The sequence below is a fragment of the Mobula birostris genome, chromosome 5 (assembly GCF_030028105.1).
Source record: "Mobula birostris isolate sMobBir1 chromosome 5, sMobBir1.hap1, whole genome shotgun sequence".
NCBI classification, from domain to species: domain Eukaryota; kingdom Metazoa; phylum Chordata; class Chondrichthyes; order Myliobatiformes; family Myliobatidae; genus Mobula; species Mobula birostris.
This window is the reverse complement of record NC_092374.1, coordinates 14,582,516-14,600,404: the sequence shown is the minus strand read 5'-3', so window position 1 is coordinate 14,600,404 and position 17,889 is coordinate 14,582,516.

Below are 17,889 nucleotides of genomic sequence, written 5' to 3'. Positions count from 1 at the left end.
TATCAATGACAGAACACCATAAGAGCATTAAATAATTGCCTGTCACAATGCAAAATATAAACATATATTAATCAATAATATAGAACTTCCCTGATTTAAATTGGTGTTTATATTATAGTCGTGAGACATTTGAATGAAATGTATTGGAAAACATAAATATAACCTGTTGGCTAGTTGATTTACAAATTATTTCAGATTACTGACAAAGGAAATTTATTGCATCAATCTGAGGTAAAATTGATAATTATCATTGTTTATCAGTACAAATTGATTCCTGCTAAATCCAGTAATGACGATATAGTGTCTGCAGCCTCCTTTGAATTGTTGTTTGCAGTAACAGAGGTAAATCATGCTTTATTAAAGCCAGCAAACTCTCAACCAACCTGTAGTACCTGGTAGAGAAATGTATAGGGAATGTGTACTCAATTCTGAAAGATACCCGCACAATAAACGCACAACAAAACCAAGTACTTACACATATGATGTTATACAATAGGTATCCACAGTCCACTCACCTTGTATATTCAATCAGTTACGAATTCTGCTGATTTTCTTGAATGCGAGAAATCGCAAAGTTGTGAATGAAGCCCAGATCATCACACAAACCACAAAAATTTGTACTGTGCTGAAGATAAAGATTACTGTAGTGGCAAAATTGATCCAAAATGAAAACAAACTATTGTCGCCAGCCAGCGACCTCGGAGAGTTGTTCTACTTGCTTGACATGCCCACAGATCCAAGGTTGCTCCAAAATGTTGAATTCCCTATTCTGATCCTTTCTAGACAATTAGCAAATTTACAATTAAGCATTCATGAATGTTATGGCAGTGGTCAGCAAAGATATCACTTCCACGGTCCCAAGCTGCAAAGTGCCACAAAATAAGCCTGAATACATAACCATAAGTCAAAGGAGCAGAAGTCAGCCATTCGGCCCATCGAGTCATTTTATCATGAGCTGATCCATTCTCCTATTTAGTCCCACTCCCCCGCCTTCTCACCATAACACTTGCTTCCCTGCCTACTCAGATACCTATCAATCTCTGCCTTAAATACACCCTATGACTTGGCCTCCATTACCGCCCGTGGTCAACAAGTTCCACAGATTCACCACCCTCTGGCTAAAAAAATTTCTTCGCATCTCTGTTCTGAATGGGTGCCCTGCAATCCTTAAGTCATGCCCTCTCGTACTAGACTCCCCTACCATGGGAAACAATTTTGCCACATCCATTCTGTCCATGCCTTTCAACATTCGAAACATTTCTATGAGGTCCCCCCTCATTCTTCTAAACTCCAGGGAATACAGTCCAAGAGTGGACAGACGTTCCTCATATGCTAACCCTCTCATTCCCAGAATCATTCTAGTGAATCTTCTCTGAACCCTCTCCAACATCAGCACATCCTTTCTTAAATAAGGAGCCCAAAACTGCCCACAGTACTCCAAGTGAGGTCTTACCAGTGCCCTGCTCCTATACTCTATTCCTCCAGATTGAATGCCAACATTGTATTCGCCTTCTTCACTACTGACTCAACCTGGAGGTTAACCTTAAGGGTATCCTGCACGAGGACTCTCAAGTCCCGTTGCATCACAGAACTTTGAATTCTTTCCCCATTTAAATAATAGTCTGCCCGTTTATTTTTTCTGCCAAAGTGCATAACCATACACTTTCCAACATTGTATTTCATTTGCCACTTCTTTGCCCATTCTTCCAATCTATCCAAGTCTCTCTGCAGACTCTCTGTTTCCTCAGCATTACCGGCCCCTCCACCTATCTTTGTATCATCAGCAAACTTAGCCACAAGGCTATCTATTCCATAATCCAAATTGTTGATGTACAATGTAAAAAGAAGCGGCCCCAACACGGACCCCTGTGGAAAACCACTGGTAACCGGCAGCCAACCAGAATAGGATCCCTTTATTCCCACTCTCTGTTTCCTGCCAATCAGCCAACACTCTATCCACGTATGTAACTTTCCCGTAATTCCATGGTCTCTTATCTTGTTAAGCAGCCTCATGTGTGGCACCTTGTCAAAGGCTTTCTGAAAATCCAAATATACAACATCCACTGCATCTCCCTTGTCTAGCCTACTTGTAATTTCCTCAAAAAATTGCAATAGGTTTGTCAGGCAGGATTTTCCATTGAGGAAACCATGCTGAGTTCTGCCTATCTTGTCATATGCCTCCAGGTACTCTGTAACCTCATCCTTGACAATCGACTCCAACAAATTCCCAACCACAAATGTCAAGCTAACAGGTCTATAATTCCTTTTTGCTTCCTTGCCCCCTTCTTAAATAGCAGAGTAACATTTGCAATCTTCCGGTCCTCTGGAACCATGCCAGAATCTATTGACTTTTGAAAGATCATCGCTAATGCCTCCGCAATCTCCACAGCTACTTCCTTCAGAACACGAGGGTGCATTCCATCTGGTCCGGGAGATTTATCTACCCTTAGAGTATTCAGCTTCCTGAGTACTTTCTTTGTCGTAATTGTGACTGCACACACTTCTCTTCCCTGACACACTTGTGTGTCTGGTATACTGCTGATGTCTTCCTCAGTGAAGACTGATGCAAAAAACTTATTCAGTTCCTCCACCATCTCCTTATCTCCCATTACAATTTCTCCAGCATCATTTTCTATCGGTCCTATATCTACTCTCACCTGTCTTTTACTCTTTATAGGCTTGAAAAAGCTTTTCGTATCCTCTTTGACATTATTTGCTAGCTTCTTTTCATAGTTTATCTTTTCCCACTTAATAGTCATAGTCATAGTCATACTTTATTGATCTCGAGGGAAATTGGTTTTCGTTACAGTTGCACCATAAATAATTAAATAGTAATAAAACCATAAATAATTAAACAGTAGTATGTAAATTATGCCAGGAAATAAGTCCAGGACTAGCCTATTGGCTCAGGGTGTCTGACTCTCCAAGGGAGTAGTTGTAAAGTTTGACGGCCACAGGCAGGAATGACTTCCTATGACGCTCAGTGTTGCATCTCAGTGGAATGAGTCTCTGGCTGATTGTACTCCTGTGCCCACCCAGTACATTATGTAGTGGATGGGAGACAGTGTCAAAGATGGCATGCAACTTGGACAGCATCCTCTTTTCAGACACCACCGTCAGAGAGTCCAGTTCCATCCCCACAACATCACTGGCCTTACAAATGAGTTTGTTGATTCTGTTGGTGTCTGCTACCCTCAGCCTGCTGCCCCAGCACACAACAGCAAACATGATCACACTGGCCACCACAGACTCATAGAACATCCTCAGCATCGTCCGACAGATGTTAAAGGACCTCAGTCTCCTCAGGAAATAGAGACGGCTCTGACCCTTCTTGTAGACAGCCTCAGTGTTCTTTGACCAGTCCAGTTTATTGTCAATTCGTATCCCCAGGTATTTGTAATCCTCCACCATGTCTACACTGACTCCCTGGATGGAAACAGGGGTCACCAGTGCCTTAGCCTTCCTCAGGTCCACCACCAGCTCCTTAGTCTTTTTCACATTAAGCTGCAGATAATTCTGCTCACACCATGTGACAAAGTTTCCTACTGTAGCCCTGTACTCAGCCTCATCTCCCTTGCTGATGCGTCCACCTATGGCAGAGTCATTAGAAATCTTCTGAAGATGACAAGACTCTGTGCAGTAGTTGAAGTCCGAGGTGTAAATGGTGAAGAGAAAGGGAGACGAGACAGTCCCCTGTGGAGCCCTAGTGCTGCTGATCACTCTGTCGGACACACAATGTTGCAAGCACACGTACTGTGGTCTGCTAGTCAGGTAATCAAGAATCCATGACACCAGGAAAGCATCCACCTGCATCGCTGTCATCTTCTCCCCCAGCAGAGCAGGGTGGATGATGTTGAACGCACTGGAGAAGTCAAAAAACATGACCCTCACAGTGCTCGCTGGCTTGTCCGGGTGGGCGTAGACACATAGAAGAATAATCTTCTTAGTTTCCTTTGGTAAGCTTTTAAAAACTTCCCAATCCTCTGTCCTTCCACTAATTTTTGCTTCCTTTTATGCCCTCTCCTTTGCTTTAACTTTGGCTTTGACTTCTCTTGTCAGACATGGTTGCATCCTTTTTCCATTTGAAAATTTCTCCTTTTTTGAATATATCTGTCTTGCACCTTCCTCACTTCTCGCATAAACTCCAACCACTGCTGCTCTGCCGTCTTTCCCGCCAGTGTCCCTTTCCAGTCATCTTTGGCCAGTTCCTCTCTCATGCCACTGTAATTTCCTTTACACAGAAATACCGACATATCGGCCCCACTGATGTGACTGGTTACCATCATACACATCATAAACACGCAGCACAGAATACATGGCTACTACAACTATATTTGGGAAAGCACTATTCTTCATGGAAGGTAGGTTATAAGGATCAAACTCTAGAGCTTACCTTCATTAACTTTGTCTACGCTTCTTGCTGCCTCAGGAAAACAGGCAACATAATCAAGAACCCCTCCCATCCTGGTCATTCTCTCTTCTCCCCTTTCTTTTGGGAAGCAACAGAACTTTGTGACGATAAACCAACAGTCTCAGGGATAGCTTTCGTCCTGCTGCTATCAGACTTTTGAATGGATCTGCCACGTGTTAAAGATGAGCTCTCGATCTCTGCATCTACCTGGTGGTGGCCCCTGCATCTTATTCTTTCGTCTGCCTGCACTTTCAGTGTGAATGTAGCTCTATATTCTAAATTCTGTGTTTTTTTTCCCTCTCTTTACTTCCTCGATGTACTTGCATATGGCATAATCTGTCTGGGTGGGACACACACAGCTGCTTTTCCCTGTAGCTTGTCATATGTTGTTACTTTTCTGCAGGGTGAAAATGTCAAAAATAAGGGTGCATAACTTTAAGGTGATTGGAGGAAAGTTGAGTGGGGGATGTAATAGGTAGATTTTTTCTTACACAGAGAGTGGTGGGTGCGTGGAACACACTGGCAGGGGTAGTGGTACATTAGGGACATTAATGAGACTCTTAGATAGGCATATCTATGAAAGAAAAATGGAGAGCTATGTGGGACAAGGGTTAAACTGATCTTTGAGCACTTTAAAGGGTCAGCAAAACATGGTGGGCTAAAGGGCCTGTACTGTGCTGTACTGTTCTAAGGTCTGTGTTTTACACTCAATGTTTCCATAAGAAACCAACCCCAGTCTCTGCACCAATATACTTAAGATCACCTCCACTGGCAGAAAACTCATCTGACCAGGCACTTAAAACACATGGCTTCATGAGCAGGTATCCTGCGGTGAGTCACTCATTGCTTGGCATTTTAAGGCTTACCTGCCTTCTACAATACATGACTAACCACAAGGAGCTTGAGACCAGCCAGGGAAAAGCAGCCCTTTTGACAGGCACCTCATTAACTACCCTAAATAATCATTTCTCAGTTATGTGAAAGGAGGTTGTTTTCCTTGCAACTAAAGAGGATGGGACCGGCTCTGAAAGAGGTATCAAAGCTATTACAGATACACATAGAAAATTTGTTCCCATTGGTGGGAGGGTTATGAACTAGTGCACATAGAATGAAGCTGATTGGCCAAAGAAACAAAGGCAACACCTTGAGTGAGTGAGATCTCAAATGGACTGCCAAGAAGTGGAGGCAGATTAGATTAGATTAGATTATGAGGACACACAGTCCTCTTTTATTGTCATTTAGTAATGCATGCATTAAGCAATGAAACAATGTTCCTCCAGAATGATAAAACGACAAACCAAGACTGAAAAACTGAAAAAAAAACACATAATTATAACATATATTTACAACAGTGCAAAGCAATACCATAATTTGATAAAGAACAGACCATGCGCACGGTAAAAAAAAGTCTCAAAGTCTCTCGAAAGTCCCATCATCTCACGCAGATGGTAGAAGGAAGAAAAACTCTCCCTGCATGAGCTTCCAGCACCACAAACTTGCCGATGCAGAACCCTGGAAGCACCCGATCACAGTCGACTCTTGATGAAGTTGTAGCTGAATATTTGTCTAAAGAGAAAGTATTTGCAGGGCTTTAGGGAGAGGGCAGATACAGTACTGACTAGATTATTCTTTTTTAGAGCTAGTATTGTCTCCATGGGCTGAATGGCCTCTTTATGTGATTCTGTAATCTACTAATGAATGCTAGCATTCAGTTTGAGAGGACTAGAATATAACAGCAAGGATGTAATATTAAGACTTTATAGGACATTGGTCAGACTGCACTTGGAGTATTGCAAGCAGTTTTGAGCAGTATTGAAGAAAAAATTGGCTGGCATTGGAGGGAGTCTAGATCAATTTTCTTGCAGGCATTTACAGGAAAATAATAGTAAGGCATCCATTAGTCTTGCGAGACCATGGATCTGCGCCTGGAAAGTCTTCACTCTCCAGGGTGCGGGCCTGGGCAAGGTTGTAAGGAAAACCGGCAGTTGCCCGTGCTGCAAGTCTCCCCTCTCTACAACACCAATGTTGTCCAAGTGAAGGGCATTAGGACCCATACAGCTTGGCACCAGTGTCATCACAGAGCAATGTGTGGCTAAGATCTTGCTCAAGGACACAACATGCTGCCTCGGCTGGGGTTCGAACTCACAATCTTCAGGTCGCTAGTCGAATGCCTTAACCACTTGGCCACATGCCCACAGGAAAATAAATAAATACAATATAATATGTGAAGAGCTATACATAACCAAAGACTGACAAACAACCAGTGTGCAAAAGCAGAAAAACATGCAAATAAAAAATATATAAGTAACTGAATAACACTGAGAACATGAGTTGTAGCGTGCTTGAAGTGAGTCTCTACGTTGTGGAATCAGTTCAATGTTGAGGGGTTGTTGGGTGTAGTAGCAATGTACTTTGAACTTTGAATGCGAGAAGGACTTTGGGATGGGGGTCATTGAGTAGGAGTAGGATTTGATATGTCACACGATACTCTAACAAACTTCTATGAGAGCACTGTTGACTGTATTCTGACTGGCTGCATCATGGCCTGGTATGACAATTCCAATGTACAGGAACACAAGAGGCAATAAGAGAGAAGTGGACACAGCCTGGTCCAACTTGGGTAGAGCTCTGCCCGCTATTGACAGCATCTACAGGAGGTGTCACCGATCATCAGGGATCCCAGTGTTAGGCCCTCCTTTCATTGATACCCTCAGACTAGGGTAGCATCTGGAATCCTTGATCAGATCCAACCACAGTAGTGTGGCATTTACGGTGGCACCAGTATAATGCCAGTGACATGTGTTCAATTGTGTATGGGTTTCCTCTGGGTGCTCCAATTTTCTCCCACATTCCAAAGATGTATGGGTTAGGGATAGTTAACTGTGTGCGTACATGGCAACAATTACGAGTTGCCCCCAGGACAATCCTCAGACTGTGTTGGTCATTGACGCAAAGTGACACATTTCACTTTATTTTTCAATGTGCATGTGACAAATAAAACTAATCTTAATCTTTCTTCAAGGGAGGATGTGGAGAAGCCTAAAGTCCCACACCACCAGGAACAGTAACTTTCCTACAAGCCACCAGGTTCTTGATCTTCGTTTTGTATTTAATATTTCAGTAATAATATAAACATATTGCTTGACTAAGCATTTATTATTTGTTTAAATAATTCATTATGGGCTGTATGTAAAACTACGTAAATTGTATATGTTATGAAGCTACTATGTGTTTCGCAAGTGCCTTGCTTAAGTAAAGATGAAATTGAGACTCGCGTCTCTTGGGGTCCCGACTTTTTCTTGCAATTAGACTTACGTTTTGGAGTTACAAAACGTAATAATCCTAACTCTACTTTAGTAACAGAAAACTGCAGGTTAGCTCAGTAGTACCATGGACCTGTCTCTGGGTGGTTTTGTTTTGCACACTCTTTCTCATTCGCTTTCATTTTGGCCTCTAGAGGTGCTGTTCATTTTGCATTAATATCACTTCCTGTATGTAAACTGCTTTCTATAGCATTTCCCTGCATGGGTTAATTTGGATTTCGACTTTAAGCAGATGGTAGAAAGATATCCATCTCCAACCCTTTTTATATACCCATGAAACAGCAATATTTGTGAGTCTTAAGCCTTCTGAATTTTGTAGATATATTTTGAAGAAAGTATTATGTTTATAATTTATCACTATTAAGCTATCATTCCACCCCAAGAGGGCAGTAGAGTGAAAAGATAACTTATCTTCAAAAGCATCACCCGTGGACTAGAGATGCAACTGAAGGCTATGTCAGCCTCTGACCCGAGCAAAGTTAATCACCCAGCCCTGGAAGTCAGGTCAGAATGTGGTTCATTGTCACATCTTCACAACACTTGAGTAAAACTACAATTAGCATAGCTGCAGCAAGACCCCGTGCCAGAGCTGAAATGGCAAGAATGAGCGCAACGTATGTTAAACGCAAAGTTTAGAATCCTTCTTGTTGTTCAAAGACAGGAGAATGCAGAAGGTATGCAATGCATCATAAAGCAGGAACCTCTCCCAATCCAAAGTGACCTTAGTGAACTCTGTGCTTTTCTTGACTCTGAGGGGCTGCAGAGAGTAGGAGGACCTCACCAATCCTCATTCTGGATGAGCACCATGTCACCAGTCTGATCATCAGACACTACCACAACCAAATATGTCATCATCAATGACATTTTAGAAGTGACAACTGGTAAAGACTGTCCAATCTTTTGTCAAAGACTTAACGAAATCATCAATTGTCTTTTCGTTTCAGTTGCTAAGTTTGACATCTTATGGATGTCAGGCAGGGAATGTGCTGGCCTCTAGAGTCGTTGCTCATTTTGCACAAATATCACCTTCTGTACATAAGCTTTTTTTTTACATTTCCTGCATGGTTTAATTCAGATTTCAACTTGAAGCACAAGATGTAGAAAGACATCTGTCTCTATCCCCTCTTTATTTGCCCTTGAAACAGCAATATCTGTGAGTCTTAAGCTTTCTTAATATCGATAAACATTCAGTAGATACATTTTGAAGTAAGTATTATGTTTATTGTTTATTGTTAGGTCTGCAGGGAATAGTTATAGAATGGTGCATGTGTGTATTACCTTGCTTAACACTGATCATGAGAATAATCAATAGTATTAATATATTCTTGTGTGAGATGATCCTGTATTGAATTTAATATGTAGTTTACTTAACTTTCTGCAGTTTCACAAGTTTTTCTCAGTAAAAATCCTGAAGAAAGCTTTTGGCTCGGGTGATTTTTGAGAAGGTGTTTAACTCCCTGCCTGGCTTCATATATCTGCACTGTGAGGGCACTAGACTCTTCATTTCTTGTATAATTTATGTTCTGTGTGTTGTCTGAACCTATGAGTCTGTGAGGTTACTGCAAGCACGTTTTTGATTGTACGGTACTCCACTGTACTTGTGCACATGAGAATAAACTCGACATGACCTGATTTAACTTGAGAGGGTAGGACAGTGGGAGATTGTCGAAGAATGGGTGGACTTGTAGTTTAGGACAGTCCCTACAAAGGACTGTGAAAAGGGATGAGAGGGTCAGAGAAGTCTCCCTACCATTCATGAGGGACATTTAGATTATGAAGACACGTAGTCCTCTTTTATTGTCATTTAGTAATGCATGCATTAAGAAATGATACAATATTTCCTCCGGTGTGATATCACAAAACACAGGACAGACCAAGACTGAAAAAACTTAACGAAACCACATAATTATAACATATAGTTACAACAGTGCAACAATACCATAACTTGATGAAGTCCATGAGCACAGTAAAAGTTCAAAGTCTCTCAAATGTCCCACATCTCACGCAGATGGGAGAAGAAAGAAAACCTCTCCCTGCCATGCCGACCACAGTCCAACTCTGAGTCATCCGAAAACTTTGAGCTCTGATCAGCTCTCCGACACCAAGTACTGAGCGATCCGAGCCATCCCTGTCCGAACGATTCGACCTCAACCTCGGTTGCCAACAGCAGGCAAAGTCGGGGATTTTGAGGACTACCCTCGAAAGATTCCCGACCACGCAGTAATGACAGTAGCGAACGAGCATTTCAGAAATTCCTCCAGATGTTCCTCTGTGCTTTCACGTCCATTCTCCATCAAATCAGAATTGTCCACGGCCCCTATTTAACAGATACGATATCATTTTTCACCGGAGAGCTGCGCACGCACAGGCGCGTTGCTCTCTCTCCTCCCGCCGTTTATCAGGAACACTGTGTACGCAGGGCCCTTAGTATTATCGAGGATCACACCCATCCATCCAGCCTCCTCTTTGACTTTCTACCATCAGGCAGGAGACTCCAATGTATAAAGACAAGAACGGTCAGGATGAGAAACAGCTTTTTCCCTCAGGCCATTGGGCTTCTGAACACTGCCACGTCACATTCAGCAAGTCACTGGTTAATTTGTTCTGTACCTTCCAATATTTAATTGATGCACTTTATTTTGTTTATTTATGCATAATTTACCTATAGATTTTATTGTGTGTTATGTGTGCCACTCTGCTTTATACCCTGGTCCGAAGAAACATTGTCTCATTTCATGGTATGTATGTATACAGTTAAATGAAAGTAAACTTGACTTAACTTGAACTGAATGTTGAAAGTAAATTTCAAAGTTCAAAGTAAATTTATTATCAAAGTACATACACGTCATCATGTACTACCCTGAGATCCATTTTCTTTCAGACATTAACAGTAAAACAAAGAAATACAATAGAATCAATGAAAAACTACACATCAACACTGACAAACAACCAATGTGCAAAAGAAGACAAACTGAGCAAATAAAAGAGGTAAGTAAATAATACTGATAGTGTGAGTTGTAGAGTCCTTGAAAAGTGAGTCTGTAGATTGTAGAGTCATTTCAGTGTTGAGGTGAGTGAAATTTGCCATGCTGGCTCAGGAGCCTGACAGTTGAGGGGTAATAACTGTTCCTGAACCTGGTGGTGTGGGACCTGAGGTTCCTGTAGCTCCCTCCCGATGGCAGCAGTGAGAAGAGAGGTGGGGTCCTTGATGATGGATGCTGCTGTCTTGTGGTACCGTCACTTGTAGATGTGCTCAAAGCTACATAGAGGGGTCTGACAGTGATGGACTAGGCTGTGTCCATCACTTTTTGTATACTTTCATGTTCAGCGTAGTACTGCCTGAGGGATTCCAGATCCGGATTCTTCCTTGGTGTTTACTCCCTATGCCTTCCCATGAGTCAGTATAACCACAAGGCAGCAGAGGTCTGAGATCAGTTTTCCTTCTCCTAGATGAGCTGTCAACTATGGCTAAGGAAGCCCTATCTACCCAAAGCAACTCGTTTTAAAGGTGTTAGTGACCCATCTTTGCCCCTTCTCCTGTCAGTAGAAACAGTTCTGCTGGGCTCAGTGACTAAGCCATATATGAAGGTCAGGAGTTTGGCTGTCGGGGGCCATTTGAGATGCACGCCATTGGAAGCATTTAATAGATAGTGGGAGCTTATCCCCACTGCCTCCCTCAGCAACGACAACCTTAAGGAAACTGACCAAGCTCTCCATTACCTCTACTTTCTGAGGAGGCTGAAAAGAGCTGGACTATGCACATCTATACTCATGTCATTCTACAGTTGCACAATAGAGAGCGTCCTAACGTGCCGCATCACTGCAAGGTATGAAAACGGCTCTGCAGCAGACAGGAAGGCTCGGCTACAGGAAGTCAAAACTGCTCAATGCATCACTGGCATGAGTCTACCTACTAGTAAGGACATATTTTTAGATTAGATTAGATTATGAGGACACGCAGTCCTCTTTTATTGTCATTTAGTAATGTATGCATTAAGAAATTATACAATTTGTTCCTCCAGAATGATATCATGGAAACAGAAGGCAAACCAAGACTAAAAAAACTGGCAAAAACCACATAATTATAACATATAGTTACAACAGTGCAAAGCAATACCGTAATTTGATGAAGAACAGATCATGGGCACGGTAAAAAAAAGTCTCAAAGTCTCTCGAAAGTCCCATCATCTCACGCAGATGGTTGAAGGGAGAAACTCTCCCTGCCATGAGCTTCCAGTGCCGCAAACTTGCCGATGCAGCATCCTGGAAGCACCCGACCACAGTCCGACTCTCAGTCCGTCCGAAAACTTCGAGCCTCCGACCAGCTCTCTGACACCGAGAACCGAGCACCACCTCTTGACGAGTGCTTCGACCCCAGCCCCGGCAAAAGGCAATAGGCAAAGCCAAGGACTCGGTGCCTTCCCCCCGGAGATTCTCGATCGCACAGTAGCAGCGGCAGCGAAGCAGCATTTCAGCAGTTTCTCCAGATGTTCCTCTGTGCTTCTCGCGTCTGTCTCCATCAAATCAGGATTGTGCACGGCATCCTACTTAACAAATACAATATTAATTTGGAGCGGCCGCGCGCTGCGTCCCACCGCCATCTTCTCCTCCCCTCCAACATATATACAGAACGGTGCCGAGAAAGTTCCAGTAACATCATAAAGGATCCCACCCAACCTGCTCATGATCCGTTTGTCCCATTCCAATCAGGGAGGAGGCTACGCAGCACCCACGTCAGCACCAGCAGTCTTAAAAACTTCCTGCAAGCAGTAAGGCTATCAGCACATCAGATCCAATTATTTTATTCTCTTTTGCACTGGTGTACTGGAAATGACATTAAACTATCTTGAATCGGGAATCTCTAATCTTTGTTGAGTGGTATCTTCTATCCTTTGTGCACTGCTGAAGTAGCTGCTCATAACCTTGTAATGACAATAAAAGCTACTGTCCTCTGCAATTCAGTTCTACGTTGGTGGGTGGCAAATGGCATCGCTTCGCTGCTTTAATGACTTTCTATTGACAGGCCTGGTTGAGCTTGTCATTTCAATCCTCACGGGAAAATTGATTAAACATAATTTGCCCTTTGACAACCTTCAACTTTTTAAATATTTTATACAATGCCATTACCAAGCTAGTTTTCTAAACTGTATTAACACCCCTGGGAGGTGAATTATTTAATGGTCCTTTTCAGAATCCTTACTTTTGGTAATTTGATGCTTGAGTCGATGATTAGTGGAGAGCAGGTGTCAGAATAGGTGACATTATCCAATGCTTTATCCTTGGTTATTCGTCTCAACTCAGTGCACTCAGTTCAGTCTGGCAGGTAATTATGGCTGTACAGCATTCAACTGGTGTCTGCCTTGGATAGGGACTAAGCTTGGCCAGGTCATGTCCTTCACATATCTGGACTCCCGATATGGGCAGTTGATCTTCAGTTCTACCCATAGGACTTTAGGACCATAAGACAAAGGAGCGGAATTAGACCATTCGGACTATTGAATCTTCACTATCTTTTCATCATTGCTGATTTACTATCCCTCTCAACCCTGTTCTCCTGCCTTCTCTATATAACCTTATGCTCCCTGACTAACCAAGACCCTCTGCTTCAACCTCTGCTTTAAATATATCCAACGACTTGCTCCACGGCTGTCCATGGCGATAATTTTCACAGACTCACTACTCTCTGGCTAAAGAAATTTCCCCATCTCTGTTTTAAATGGATGTCCCTCTATTCTGAGGCTTTACCTTCTGGTCCTGGACTCACCCACCACAGGAAACATACGCCCTATCATGGGAAGAGGTTACCAGCCAGACAGAGGAGCAGGTTCAAGGATGTGCTCAAAGCCTCCTGACAGACTCCTGGGAATCCCTGGATCATGACCACTCAGTATGATTCTGAACTGCACAGAGGACATTGAGTGAGTGTACCAGGAGCAAGAGGAAGCCCAGTGTAAACGTACCATCTCACATACTGCACATGCAACCAACTCCATATCCACAGGTCACCTCGGAATCTGCAGGACTTGAGTTGAAACAAATCCCTCTCAATCCTGAGGGATGGTTGAAGAAGAAGAAGGAGGAGGAGGAGGAAAGGGAAGAGGTGGAGGAGGAGGTTTGAGCATTAATGGAACTTCTCACTTTCTAAAATACCTTCCTGTCCAATATGGCTTGCGGAGAATCAGGTAGTTCCTGTGGCAGAGAATAGGCCATCCAGTTGCTGTTTATAGGGGGAAGTCAGCTACGTACTTAGAGCAAGTTTCATTACTTTCTTTTTAATTCAGCTTCCATTTAAAGGTTTCAAATGATTGTGGAACTGTCTGTCAAGCATCCTTATGATATTAGGGATGGGCAATAAACGCTGGCATAGATTCATAGTGTGATAGAGAAGTACATCCCTTCAGTATTCCAAATCCATGCAGCCATCTTGCCCCCAATCCTAATCTCATCTGTTTTATTTTTCCCACGTTGCCATCAACTCCCCCTGGATCCTACCACTGATGTTGCTGGAGATGGCTCCATTTGGACAGGTGCTTGGATGGAATAGGAATAGAGGCTTACAAACCTTATGTAGGCAAATGGGATTAGTGTGGCTAGTCTGTGTTGTACGATTCTATGAATCTAGGAATCGTTTCCAGCTCATAATTGTTCTCTACTTAAAATGTTTTCTTTTCTTTTATATTTTCTGTCACTGGTCTTCAACTTTCCATTGAGGGAAACATCTTCCCTCTGTTCACCCTTTCCCAAACCGTCATGATTTTGTCCATTTCCATCAAATCTCTTCTCAACTTTCGTTGCTCCAGGGAGAAAAAGATGAAGGGTCAGTCCAGAAGCAGGGTCTCAACTGGTAACATCTGTTTCCCTTCACCAATGCTGCCTGACCAGTTGTGTTCCTTTCGCATTCAACAACAATTTATTTACTGGACTGGGAAGATTCAGTCATGCAAAATCTTCACAGCTGCTTTTGTTATTTGGATTAAGTTGAAGTTCAAGTTTAATTGTCATTCGGCTATGCCCATGGATACAGCCAAACAAAGCAGAGTTCCTCTGGGGCCAAGGTGGAAAACGCAGAACCGACAGCCACACACAGCAGAAAAAAATACAGTTACAAAGAAATTATAATATAGCCCACGTCCCTGAGTGTCATGGCCTGTAGATTGAAGGTACATGGATGTTGTCCTGGAGTCACTTTTCTACAAGAACAGCCTGCAGCAGTTCCTTATCACATGCAAGTGCAGCAGCAGACAAATACAATCCAGCTTGTCTTCCACCAAACGAAAACCGGAGGGCAGCACAGACAGGGAGGGGCCAGCCCCCGACCTAGTGTGGAATCCAGTGGCACACAGCCAGCTCCAGTGCCTCCTTCCCTGGCAGCCACAGCAGGCAACCCCAAGGTCTTCTGTGTCCAAGCATGCCACCATCTTACTGGAACTTCAAGATGATTTTCCTGGTTGAACCAAGCTTTCTTCTTTGACAACATTTGCACTCGTGAGCACCTGTGTTTCAAGAATCTTCGCACACCCTGGTCTACATCTGTTGCAATCCAAGTTGTCACAGTAAACCTTTGTCCTCTTTGTCATCTGATCTGTATACTTAGACGTTATCGTGTAATAATGCAAAACAACAGTGATTTAATAGCTCAATCACAGGATGTGCTTGCCTTTTGTGGATTGAGATCTTCGTGTTGCTATTGTGGAATATAACATGAACTCTACTAGCAAGAACAGAGAAACAAGAGAACACATTTTCTCGTACAGTTGAGATTCTAAACTGATCCTAAGCGAATATTGCACAAGTTGATAGGGTAGTTAAGAAGGTGAATGTTATGTTGGGGTGTATGAGGTGTCATGTTCCCTCTGGTGGGGGAACATGTTGCGTCCTTTTCAAGGTGGTTAGTCCACCTTTGGTCCCTACCTGGCACTCAGCTCTCACCTGTGGCTCCCCGTAGCTGTTTGCATGCGACAGCGGCCACACCCCGGGCAACGGCTTTGACAAGCCGGCTAAACCAGGTGAGGGTAGCGGACAGGTCTCAAACCCTCGGTGAGATAGGGAGATGTCTAACCCAGCATATGAAGACAGACTCCGGCAAATTGAGTGAATGAGACCAATGGAAGATCCAATAGTCAAGAAGATGGTCTCTGCAAGTGTTATGGAATGTGTAGAGCATAACAAGACACAGAAGATGTCCTAGTCATCCATTGCATCTAGTCCCATCTCCAGCTGTCTCGACTCTTGTCTTGCTACTGGATCCAGATGGGAATTGGGAAGAGAGGGTGACTATGCAACTCTCCCTCATTTAAGTCCAAATCAAGCGCTAGTCTCGACACCATCATAGTAGCCGGCTGGTGGCATAGTGGCATCAGCGCTGGACTTCGGGGCAAGAGGTCCCAAGTTCGAATCCAGCCAGCTCCCTTGCACGCTCTCCATCCGCGCTGTGCTGAGCGTCGAGCTAGCAACTCGACCTCGTAAAAAGTACTAATGACGTCGAGGTCTTCATTGGTGATGATGAGCGAACCTTTATATTGCCATCATTAATCAGGGGATTGAGTTCAGAGCTGTGAGGTAACGTTGCAACTCTATAAAACCCTGGTTAGACCGCACTTGGAATATTGTGTTCAGTTCTGGTCACTTCAGTCTAGGAAGGATATGAAAGCTTTAGAGAGGGTGTAGAGGAGGTTTACCAGGATACTACCTGGATGAGAGAGAATTTTCTGCAGAGTAAGTTAGGAGAATGAGAAGTGTACAAGATAGAGCTGTACAAGATGAGAAGAGGCATAGATTGAGTAGATAGCCAGAGCCTTTTTCCTGGGACTGAAATGGTTAATACAAGAGGGCATAATTTTAAAGTGATTGGAGGAAAGTATAGGAGGATGTTAGAGGTATGTTTTTACACAGAAAGTAATGGGTGCATGATGTGATGATAGAGGCAAGTACAATGAAGTCCACAAATTCACTACCCACTGGCTAAAGAAATTCTTCCTCACCTCTATTTTAGGAGGACGTTCTTCAATTCTGAGATGGTGTCCTCTGGTCCTAGACTCCTCCACTATAGGAAACATTATCTTCACATCCATTGTATCTATATCTTAAAGGTGGGATCACCCCGTCCCCAACACCTCATTCTTCTAAACTCCAGTAAGTACAGGCCCAGAGCCATCAAAAGTGCCTCATGTATTAACCCTTTCATTCCCAGAATCATTCTTGTGAACCTCCTCTAGACCCTCTCCAAGGCCAGCACGTCTTTTCTTGGACAAGGAACTCAAAACGGCTCACAGCTGCAAAGAGCAAGGACACATGAGCCAGAAGTCAATGTACATCCATTACACAGTCAAGTCGGTGTCAATTCAATTTGATCAGCAAAACTCAAACTAATTGTTGTAATCTCACTAAGAATATTATCTAGTGGTAAATATTGATTCTTACCACATTATATCTGTCACCTTGTCCATTATTATAATTTAAAACTAGATCGTGATTGGAGGTTTAGTTTTGTGTGGTTAACAAGGCACTGAAAAGGCAAATGCTGATTAGATTCCTCATCAATAGATGAATTACAGACAGTACAATTGAACAGTTCCTGAAGTGAGACCTATAAAATACGCCCCAGACTTGTGGCAGGCTCAAGATCAATCTTAAATGATCAGGCAGAAGTGAAACCCCCATGGTCCATTAATGCCCTGCCATCATATCGGTTCCCTTGCTTCTGAGTGAGAACATTGTGGATTCAAGTCTGATTTCAAAAATGTGTGTCGAAAATATAGAGGAAGTGTTTGATGCAGCTGGTCAAGGGGCAGTGACAACTTTTGGATCAGATGCTAAGGTGTGTCCCTTTCTGCTGCCATAGATGGGTGAGTATGAAATTCCTGCTTCTTTCCTGAACAGACTTCAGTATGATCAAAAGGATTCAATTGGACTCATTCCACTGTATTCAATCCCTGCGCATGAGTGCCTGGGATGAAATCACAATACCTTGTGTGAACTGATTACGTTTATCTCCGTGCCTTGTGGTGCATCATGTGGCAACTTTGCCGTTTCTTTAACATCTCTGTTTTTAATAAGGCTGAATTGCTAGCTCGATGCTCAACCCAGCTCTGCTGGAAAGCATGCAAGGAGCCAGCTGGATTCGAACCCAGGACCACTCCATAAGACCATAAGACC